General features: G+C 34.4%; 1 long non-coding RNA gene across 3 annotated transcripts; it reads left to right on the top strand.

Moving 5' to 3' along the window:
• Positions 1-1,090: 1,090 nt before the first annotated feature.
• LOC130624051 (uncharacterized) lies at positions 1,091-6,359 on the top strand. Of its 3 annotated transcripts, XR_008981173.1 has the most exons (11): positions 1,091-1,379; positions 1,551-1,688; positions 1,876-2,073; positions 2,241-2,339; positions 2,807-2,878; positions 2,979-3,026; positions 3,172-3,202; positions 3,319-3,504; positions 3,942-4,003; positions 4,619-4,801; positions 6,070-6,359. It is a non-coding gene; the product is annotated as an uncharacterized LOC130624051 (long non-coding RNA). The 3 variants fall into 3 exon arrangements; XR_008981172.1 differs by lacking the exon at positions 4,619-4,801; XR_008981171.1 differs by lacking the exons at positions 3,942-4,003; positions 4,619-4,801.
• Positions 6,360-10,372: the final 4,013 nt, after the last annotated feature.

Raw genomic sequence — 10,372 nt, 5'->3', positions numbered from 1 at the left:
ACAACAGTGGCTCGTTAGAGATAGTTGAGAACTTCTGTTACTTAGGTGATATGTTGAGCTAAAAAGCAGGCTAAGTATCCGTAGAATTAAAGATGTTTTATGGATAGGAAGATTGAATTGGCTGGGGCACTTATAAAGAATGGAGGGGGATAATTGGGTAAAAAAGTGTAAAGACTTGATAGTTCCTGGGGCAAAGCCCAGAGGCAGACCGAGAAAGACTTGGCAGGAGGTTATAAGGACAGACTTGATACAGAGGAAGTTGAGTATAGATCTAACACAGTCTAGATCAGATTGAAAGATGGTCATTAAATACCCCGTCCAACCCATGCTAGCATGGAAAACGAACGTTAAACCGAGAATGATGATGATGATAGGCACAAGAAACCATAAAAATCTTGCCTTTCTCATTGACTGCTCTGATCATTTCTCTACCTTGACTTTTAATGTTGTTAGACTTATTAAACACCAATATTATCAAATTTAGAACCTAGTTTACTTTTAATCTTACATTTATCAAAAAATGATAGTTTTTTTGGCACTATAACCAATTGTTTAAGTTCTTGTATTGACACATAATTCTGCTAAGATGATTCACTGCATATTGACCTTATATAAATTTAACACCTTTTTTATGTATTTGCACCTCAATATTTTCTATACACCTGGACTAATATAAGCTTATATGTATTGAGTATACGTATCTTTGAGTTGTAGGGGAGAGTTTCTATTAAGGTGCTTGCCTGCCTTGCCGTTTGCCTTGCCAGCACTTACCGTGCCTTTGCCTACCCTTTCTTTTTCTGGTGCTTGCGTACTATGCCTTTACCTGTGCCTCCCATGTCTTGCCTACCCCTGCCTTGCCTACTCCTGCCTTGCTGATTCCTCTTCCTGTTTCCTTGCCTGCGTTTGCCGTGTCCGCCACCCTTTCTATATTGAATACTAAGACACAACTTTTAAGCTATGTCAAAAAAATAAGTGTGGTTATATGGCTTTTAATTATGACAGCTTGCAGTTTGTATGTTATCGCGTTAGTGTTTATTTAGTCGAGCTAAGTTTTAACACATATTTAATAACATAAACAGTCTTTTGCCATGCTCACAAAAGCTATTATATTAGAAGAGTAAAATATAAATATAGCAGCTTTTCCATACAGATCTTGCGTTAAATTATCAATTCCTTAGCAAACTTTGTTGTTGACAATATCAGCTTCTTACAAAGCGTTATTTTATTTAAACGTAACCGTAAAATATCCTTACAATGAACATCCTATCTTAAGCCACGAAAACCAAGAAACAGAACTGGGGAAGGTGTAGCAAAAACCTTTTGCGAGCTTGGAGCCGATCCTCCTGGATTTGAAAAATCTTACATCGATGACTACATTGGTAAGAATAGTCGTTCGTTCAGTCGTTCGTGCAGTCGTTTGTTTTCGTTCAGTCGCTTGTTCAGTCGTTCGTTCAGTCGCTCCTGCAGCTGTTTGTTCTCCTTCCGTTGTTCGTTCGTTCAGTCTTTTGTTTATTTCTAGGTCTATTTTTGAGTCTATTGATCTCGCGTAGGTTATGGAATTTTTGCGACGCTAAACTTCCAGAAAAGTGATTTCTTGTTGGAGTACCCTAGTACATTGCTAACAGAAGAGGAGGGTGATGAGTTAATGAAAATTTATTCAGATGACATATGATCGTTCCAAATATTTGGTAAGTCACTTTTAACACGACTTGAAAAAACCTACCGTTACTTTTTCTTTTGGGCAAAATATTTTCTCAAAAATATACTTTTTATCTACAAAACCACACAAAGTTATTCATTTTGATTATAAAATGTGTAATAAATATAAACAAGTACGTAGGAATGTTGATGTAACAACTGGATTTTATGTTATAGCATTGATGCAACACATCAAGAAAGATTAGGAAAATACGTTAATGATTTAAAGTTTCCCAACTCCGAAATCAAAAGTGTTATGTTAAATGGACGCCTTCACTTGTGCTTGTTTGCACTAAAAGACATTGCCTATTTGCACTGAAAGACATTAGCTTCATACGATACTCGTATGGACCTAGCAGTCTTTGGTGAAGAAAGGTTTGTGAATTTTGGTATGTTAATGCATTCTGTTTTTTATAGGATAAGAGGTCAAAGGTAAAATATACTTTGAGTAAAGTAAAGCAAACGAATAAGAAAGGGGATTATATTTAGATTTCGTATTGATTTTATATAATTTTAAAATTATAATTATTGCACATTTTCAGGAAAACAGTGATTGTGACGTTGACTTTGCACTGTCGGAAAGTCAATACATAATACATAAAGATGGATTAACATTTTTTGATGTAGATCAACAAAATAAGGTACTATTGCTGTTAATCGGACACTTTAATGAAAATTGGTATCATAAGATTTTAAATCTGTAAGTTTGCTTCTGCGTTCTGCTTTTATAATGATAATTATATGAAACGTAGGCCTAAAAGTGCAAAACCTTAAGAAATTCTAACAAAATCACGAGGCTGAAAAGTATTCGAAGTTCATTCTGTAAAAACAAAACGTTAAAACATGTTGAATAATCATTTTACTCAAGCATGCACAATGGTTTGAATATACCGCCAACTGGGCGCAAATATATGCTTGAAAGAATTGAACTTATTTGAACTAAACATCTGGATGTCTAAAGGCGGGTTTCCACTCAAACGAATGCGGTCGCATTCGTTTGAGTGGAAACCCGCCTTCAAATGTAAAATCTTAGTAAAATGAATTATTGTGCCTTTATGCCAATCGTATGTCGAAGACTTTTTTATTATCGATCGTTTGACTTCTGTAGGATAAAGAACAGGAGTCAGTCGAGAGATGCAGTGAAAATGTAGTTGGAAGCGCGAAAGAACTTCAATGCGCGGTTAGTTTTTAATATTTTTCAATGTTTATTGATTTCGCAATTATAACACCCAGTCTTCGCCAAAATAGTCTTTATGCTATGAATTGTTTTACTTCCGTAGGATAGAAAACAGGAAACAGTTGAGAAAGAAAAGAAACTTTCAAATACAGTTAGTTTTTAATATTTCTTAATGTTTTATCAGCATTTACCGAAAACAAGTCTTTTATATTGAGCATTTTGAACTGCCAAGTTACCTAACTTTACAAATACGAAAATGACTTTCAGTGGTAAAAGAAGGCTATATTTACTTTTAGTTTGCTGACGCTGATTAAATAACGTTAGAAGGTAGACGCTTACGTGTATGTTTACTTTAGGATCTTCCGTAAAACTATCTGAGTTTATCGATTTAGGCCCTTTACTCTATTTTACTTTGCGGATTTACGATCTTACTTTATTTAAAGGGACGTCGTTATCAGAGGAAATGTTCTAAAACAATTGAAATGCTAAAGAACTGTGAAAAACATATGTTAGAGCTGATGATCATATTTCGTCAGTAAATTCAGAATATAGTGTTGACGAAGATTGGTATTCTGCAAAAATTCGCAAGATCGCTGAACGTAAAGAAAAGGAGAGCAAATATAGGAACAGTAAGCAATTTTATCTTGTGAGTAGTACAGCGTTCTTTATTACCAGTTACAAATGTTGCAAATAAACTTAAGAGCAGATAAGTGTAATGAATTTTTCACGTCGGCTACCTAAAGGTATTTATATTGTAGAAGAAAATCAAGAAGAGGGATCTTTTGTGGCGAACCAAACATCTTGTACAATTACAAAACCTAAGTCTTGATACAAATATGTACATTTCCTTTTAGCGATTAAAATAGCGAAAAACATAATTTAATAAAGGTTGAGCTCAATGTATTTAGTATGCAATGCTGCAACATTACTTACATAGTTACCTTATTTAAATCATAGCTAATTCTTCGAAAATTAATACTGGGTTTTCTACAACCTTTTTAAAAAAAGACGACTTTTTAACAACATCGATCATAGACTATACATAATTTTACTTGACTGTATTTAGCTGCTGCTTTCACATTTAATGTTAACTCTCCCCAGTATGTATGGAAACAGAGAACAGAAATGGTAAACAATTTATTACACATGGCATAGTGGCATTACTGCAAAACCGTTGTTTTACTTGCGGTATTTACTATAGAACTTTCTAATTGGTTGCAGGTTACTCTTCCAATGTTCCAATTAAATGTGATGTCCTAGTCAATACTTCACGTAGCCATTTATAAGCTTATACTATAAGCTTATAAGCTTATTATAAGTTTTTACTACACCGACACCCAATCGTGTGGATGTGTAAAACCAAAGCAGAATACTTATACATTCCCTATACTAATTTCTGACCTATTACACTGTTGTTCATTTTGTATTAATTTTTGGCATCCCCAAAAGGGCAGTAACGGTTGTGAGTAATATTTGCGTTAAGATTATTTTACTTAAATATACTTTTCAAAGAAAAATAATTAGCGAAAATGAATTTTAGAAACATTAAAAAGATTTCTCACAAAAATATTTTCTTCTTTTTAAATGTTACTTTGCATCTGGTAACAGTTGTTTTTCGCTTATCTTCAAGATTGCCTGATTACAGAAAAAATACTAGGATACACTTGAATTAATAAGTTTTATTCTTCTAAATAAAATAAAATGCATTTTAATAACATGATAAATAGACAAGTATTGTTACAGGTGTAGAAAATGCATTTGATGGTGATGGTGTAGAAAGTGACGCAAAAGATGAAGAAGACAAAAATCTGAAGCTTGTAATTACGCTTGGCACAAACACTCTTTCTACAATGATTTTGAAAATGGCTTACTACCCCAGACGGAAAAAGGAAAAGTGCTCGAGCATCAAAATAGCATTCTCAGCAGGTTAAGTTAATTCTGAAGGATTCCAACAAAAACACTTTCGAGCCGAAGTTTTTGTTTGAAAAAGAAAAATTATTAGAGACAATGGGCCCCATGAGATTTAAAAAATTAAAAAGGCAGGCACAATTAAAAGTTATTTGCATTCGCTGTACCACTTTTAAAAATTTGTCCTCTGTGATGTGAGTATGCTTGTTGTTGTGGAAAATTGCAAATTACAGAGAACTGGCCAAATATTATAAGTGTTTGAACAATGCCTCACGAACTGGAGCATTGGCAAATATGACATGTAAAGAGTTTTTGTCTGAAAGATTTGAGAACGCTTCTTATATGGTAACAGTTGTGATTTATAAAACCATTTCCTCGTCAGGTCCTGCCATGAGATACTTCACACCCGAGTTACAGAAAGAAACGTCGATTTTCTTTACTTTTTTTGAAACCAACTGGACGGTATAAAAGTCAAAAAAGTAATAACTCCTAGTCACGAGCCTCTTTTTGTCAGTTGGAGTTGCAATAAAATGTCGTCATCAATGGTTACAGGTCAATTGAATTCTTTTTTTAACAAAAACGTTGTTAAAACTCTTATTAGACCGAGACCGAGCGCAACGGTGGTAAGAAACACATGTGTCACAAAAACTCACATGTTAAGGCTAGATATGGAACAGGACTTGGCTAATCTCATGGGCCTAATCTCATGGGTCAAAAAAAAAGGCAAAGAAAACATACTTCCTACAAGGAAAATCAAAATGAATTTTACCAGTACCCAACTACGTTCACATTTAAGAGAGCCACGCCAAGATGAAAAAGCAGGAGATGTCTTGACAGAAGCTGTTCTTCTTCATTTTGCAAACGAAATTGTTGAAAGCAAAGTAACATCAACTATCGTACTAGAGAAAAAAGATTTGCATCAAAGTTTTAAATTAAGCGACTTGCAATTAAGAGATAAAGTACGATACCTAATGAAGTTAAACAAAGAAAAAGAAGATTCAGCTTCAGCGACAGTTACCTTAAATTCCCTAATTGTCATAAATAAATTACAATTTTAACTACAAAATGTCTTTAGCCAGTTACAAATGTAATAAATTGATAGGATACCTAGGAACTTATTCCAGCATCAGACTGTATCACGACAATAATACTGTTCGATTGATACGTTTTTATATTATTACAAAAAGCGTCAATGTGTCAAGCTAAGACAAGCGTAACTGCAAAGAAAGCTTTTTCCGTTGATTTAAATGTTTATTATAGTATAAGGTGTCGTTTTTTTTATTTAGGATCAGCTTTAACTTAAAACAAGAATGATGATAGCGACAACTTATCAATTATCCCTTCCTCGTCTTGTTCGCTTTCAAACGTGTTTGACACAGGAAAGAACGGGTCAAATTCTCCCGAGCTAAAAACAAGTTGACTTGGCCGAAATTTGGAAACATCATCACGAGTGCAGCGAATGTTAAGGAAAGGGAAATTATAGAAGTTTTTGATACGGACGAGTGCGTGAAGACATTGATAGCGAAGTATGGAATAACGACTATTGTCACGAAGATTCAGACAAAAAAAATCAAAAGGAGAATGCTTCTTAACAAGCTAAAAATGAAATAGTAATGAAAGAAAGTATACCGAAATACGCTAGGACAGCCACTAAGTACACCTTTCTAGGTAGCAAATTTGCTCAGCAGTTTTTTTACTGGTAGTTTTTGCGTACTGGTGGGGTGAATTTTTACTCTTTCTTCTGGAATTATGATTCGATTTTTTCCTAGTAAGAGGCAGGCTAAGCAAAGTGTTAAACAGACACAAAAATCATGATCATTTAACAAATTATTAAATCCTTGAATATTTTCTTCGCGTTTTATATGCGAAGGGAGCTCATTATATAATTTTGCTCCAAATAATAAAATGACTTCTTTGCTGTCGAAAGTTTTACTTTAGGAAGTTTTACTGAGGTATTCGAGCTTCTTGTGTTTACTTGGTGATTCACTTTTTCAAAGTAGTTTCCGAAGTTAGCACAAACATTTCCATCCAAACACTTCCTCACGAACATGTACGACTGTTTCAACACCTCGCTGTAAATATACGGTATTTTAACTTCGTGATCACCAACAATGCGTTTTGCTAGATTTGTAAGGAATTGCAGTTTGTCAATTTGACAATTGGTGAGGTCAGAATGAACTATCGAATAGTAAGTAAAAACAGGTAGAATCATCAACCGATAGATCATTCCAGCTACTTTTGAAGTGATGTTAGATCTAATTCTCTCAACCAGTCTAATTCTCGAACTGGCTTTTTTGTATGATCTATCAAACTGCTGGCTGAATTTTAGTGTACTGTCAATTGAAATTCCCAGATATTTGTAAGAGACAACATGGTTGATTTAAGTGTCTCTATAATTAACAGTGAAGTCGTCAGTATTTAGCGATAAACGTTTAGATGTTCCAATAAGCATGACTTCAGTTTTACCCTTTTTTATATTGGTTATAAGTTCAATTAAATCTAACTATGAAGATATATTTAAAAGTTCATGATCACTGATTTATTCGAGTATAAAAAATAGACTGTTGTTTGTCATCCGCGTATTTTATCACTCTACAATTTTCTAATACGGCAGGCAGATCATTGAAAAATATTACGAATAACAATGACTCCAAAATTGAGCCTTGTGGAACACTGGTATTGAAGATGATAAGCTGTTCTTTATTGATACAGACTAATGTCTCTGAAAGAGATAATCAGTGAACCATGATAGTTCATTGCCTCTGCCACCGTAACTTTGAAGTTTTTGCAGTAAAACATCATAACTTCTAGTGTCGAACGCTTTAGTTAAGTCAATGAATACAGCTCCCATTAACTTTCCATTATCCACTTTCTTTCTGGTGTTGGCGACAAACAATGTCGCCGCGGTCGAGGTAGACCTATTTGATCGATATCCAAATTGAAATTCCGATAAGAGTTGGTTGATACGAGATATCCGCTTAGCTGGGTATGGAGTGCCTTTTTTAGTACTTTTAAAACAGTATAATCGATCAGTAACTGTCTGGTTTGTTAATATCACCTGACTTATAGACGGGTGTTATTTTAGCTGATTTCCAGATATATAGCACTTGTCCAGTTCTCAATGATAAATTGATGATGTGGCATAGTGGTTTGCTGGTGATATGTGCACAGTCTTTAAGAAGATTGGTTGATAACTCTTCTAATCCAGTGGCTTTTTTTGGTTTAAACGATTTTATTCCAAAATTTCCTTGGATTCAAGTTGTTCTCTTGTAATAGGTTCTTATTATATTCTTCTCGGCTACGTTTAATGTTGTTATTGCATTTGTTCCGCAGAGTTTTATACAATTTCCAATCCCCGGCATTGCTGTGCTTTCTAGCTTCAGAGAACCTGGTCTCTACGGTTCATTACTTTTTTGTTTTCGTGAGTGATCCAAGGACAAGGTTTTCCTTTCAATTTTTAGTAAACTGTGGAGCGCGTGTGTTAAAAATCTCCTTCACTAGTTTGTTAAAGAGAAATAATGCGGAGTTTACATCGCTGCTGTTGTAAACTGGACTCCAGTCAATGTCATTACACATAGATTCAGAACAATAGTTGTTGTAATTTCTACAAGTAACAACTTTCGGAATAAACTTCTGGTTATTAACCTTCCTCTCACAGACAACCATTTCATGATCACTCAAAGACGTAGCGACGACATCGGTACTAATTAAAGTTGACGGTACATTTGTGCTATATTGTCGATCAACGTAGAAGTAGAGTCGCTGATACGTATCGGCTTTTTAACTAATTGACTGAATTCATAAGTAGTCAATAAAGATTTAAATTCTTTTCCAGTGTTTGTTCAAAGATAATTAACGTTCAGGTCTCCAAGAATGATTGTCTCTTTATTTTCTGATGATGATTTTAATAACACTTCGTTAAAGATTATATTAAACGACGGTAATAGATATTTAGATCACATGGGTGGTTGTAGAAAGTAGCTACAAGTACACTGCGCGAAATTTTTTTAAAAACTTCAATTCAAATACTCTCCAATTCCTACTTTTCCAGATCACTTCGCCGTTTCCAATTTAAAGTATCGCGAAAGTAAATTGCCACTCCACCATCTTTGCCTACAACTCTGTTCCCTCGGAAGAAATATGTAGCCTGGGATCTCGTAAATATTAGCCTTCTCCACACAAAGATGTGTTTCGGACAGTGTTATGATGTAAACTTGTCGAATTTATCAATTCATATAACCCGTTAAAATTATAAAATAAACCTCTCATATTTTGGTGGACGATTTTTAAGCCTCTTGTTTTCAGATAGTTTGGGTCAATGACGAAGGACCAGGGCATGATTCTATATCTCCGCAAGCAAGCAAAGGAACATTTATTAATGTTATGTTGATACCTTACGATGTATGCTCTGCCTTTATCTTTCGAACACCATAAACATGAGGATATATGATTTTCGTTCGTATCACCATAATCATCCACAAGCAAAGTTTTTCTCAGTCAATCTGGTGTAATAAAACATGGTCGTTTAATAGCAAAAATGGATATCAAGAATAAAAACACGTACACAGCCAAAACCACGTACACAGCCAAAACCACGTCCGCTCCCTTCGACGGCATCTTTGAAGTCTTTTAAGTATTATTGAACTTATTACAGAGTTATGGTAGTGTAATTATACTCGAGAGATTCTTGGTTTTACAATTTACAATTTACAACAAATTAACCATCATTTTGACTTGTACATTAAAGTTAGCATCATGCTTGTCTAGCAAGCGCTACTTACGTTAAGTAGTAAAAATGATGCAAATGTGCGTATGTGAACAAAATAAATTCATACAAGTCAACAACCCGTGGATAAACCCACGAATTCGCTCGTCCTTTATATATCGTATTTCGCGTTTCCGTAGCATGTTTCTTTTTTTCGCGCACAAACAGACAGAATACGGGTATTTTTATTGAAATGATAGTGTTGCATCAAAAACCTCAAATGCAGTTAAAAAGAACTAATTTGCCAGTTTTTACTGAAAGGAGGTCTGTGTAAAATCTAGCAGATTTGCGATACATTTTAACTATATTTTGAATGATTTGTTTTTAGATAAACTGCATGGATTAAAGTTCACGATAAGCCAATGGGAAAATAAATTTGGTTCTTAACTGTTGAAGTAAAAGGCGTATAGTAGAACATGCGTATGTAAACCTGTTTAAAACATTATATTCCATTAACTAAATGTTTTTTTTCTTCCAGAAAAACCTTTCTGTGTATATTACTTGTATAAAAATAACAACTGTCCAGCTCCTAGCGAATTGACCCTAATCCATTTTTAGAGCAAGTACGGGCTATTCCAACAAAAGTCGTTGGATGCAGTTAGGCGATCAGTAGATCCAACAAAATATTGTAGCCTATCTCCCCGCATATAACCCCACCCTGTTTATAAGCCCATAGGCTTATACCCGAGTTTAGGCCAACTGGCCCTTTATCCGGGAGACTTTTATAAATTTCGGACTAAAAAGAAAGGAGAAATGCATTCAGCCAAATATATTTTTTTACATGCTCAGTCTTCTTGTCCTTTAATAACACATTTACACGGAAC

Source organism: Hydractinia symbiolongicarpus, chromosome 13 (genome assembly GCF_029227915.1).
Source record: "Hydractinia symbiolongicarpus strain clone_291-10 chromosome 13, HSymV2.1, whole genome shotgun sequence".
Taxonomy (NCBI): Eukaryota; Metazoa; Cnidaria; class Hydrozoa; order Anthoathecata; family Hydractiniidae; genus Hydractinia; species Hydractinia symbiolongicarpus.
The sequence above is the reverse complement of the archived record's forward strand: the minus strand, read 5'-3'. Positions and strand labels throughout refer to the sequence as shown.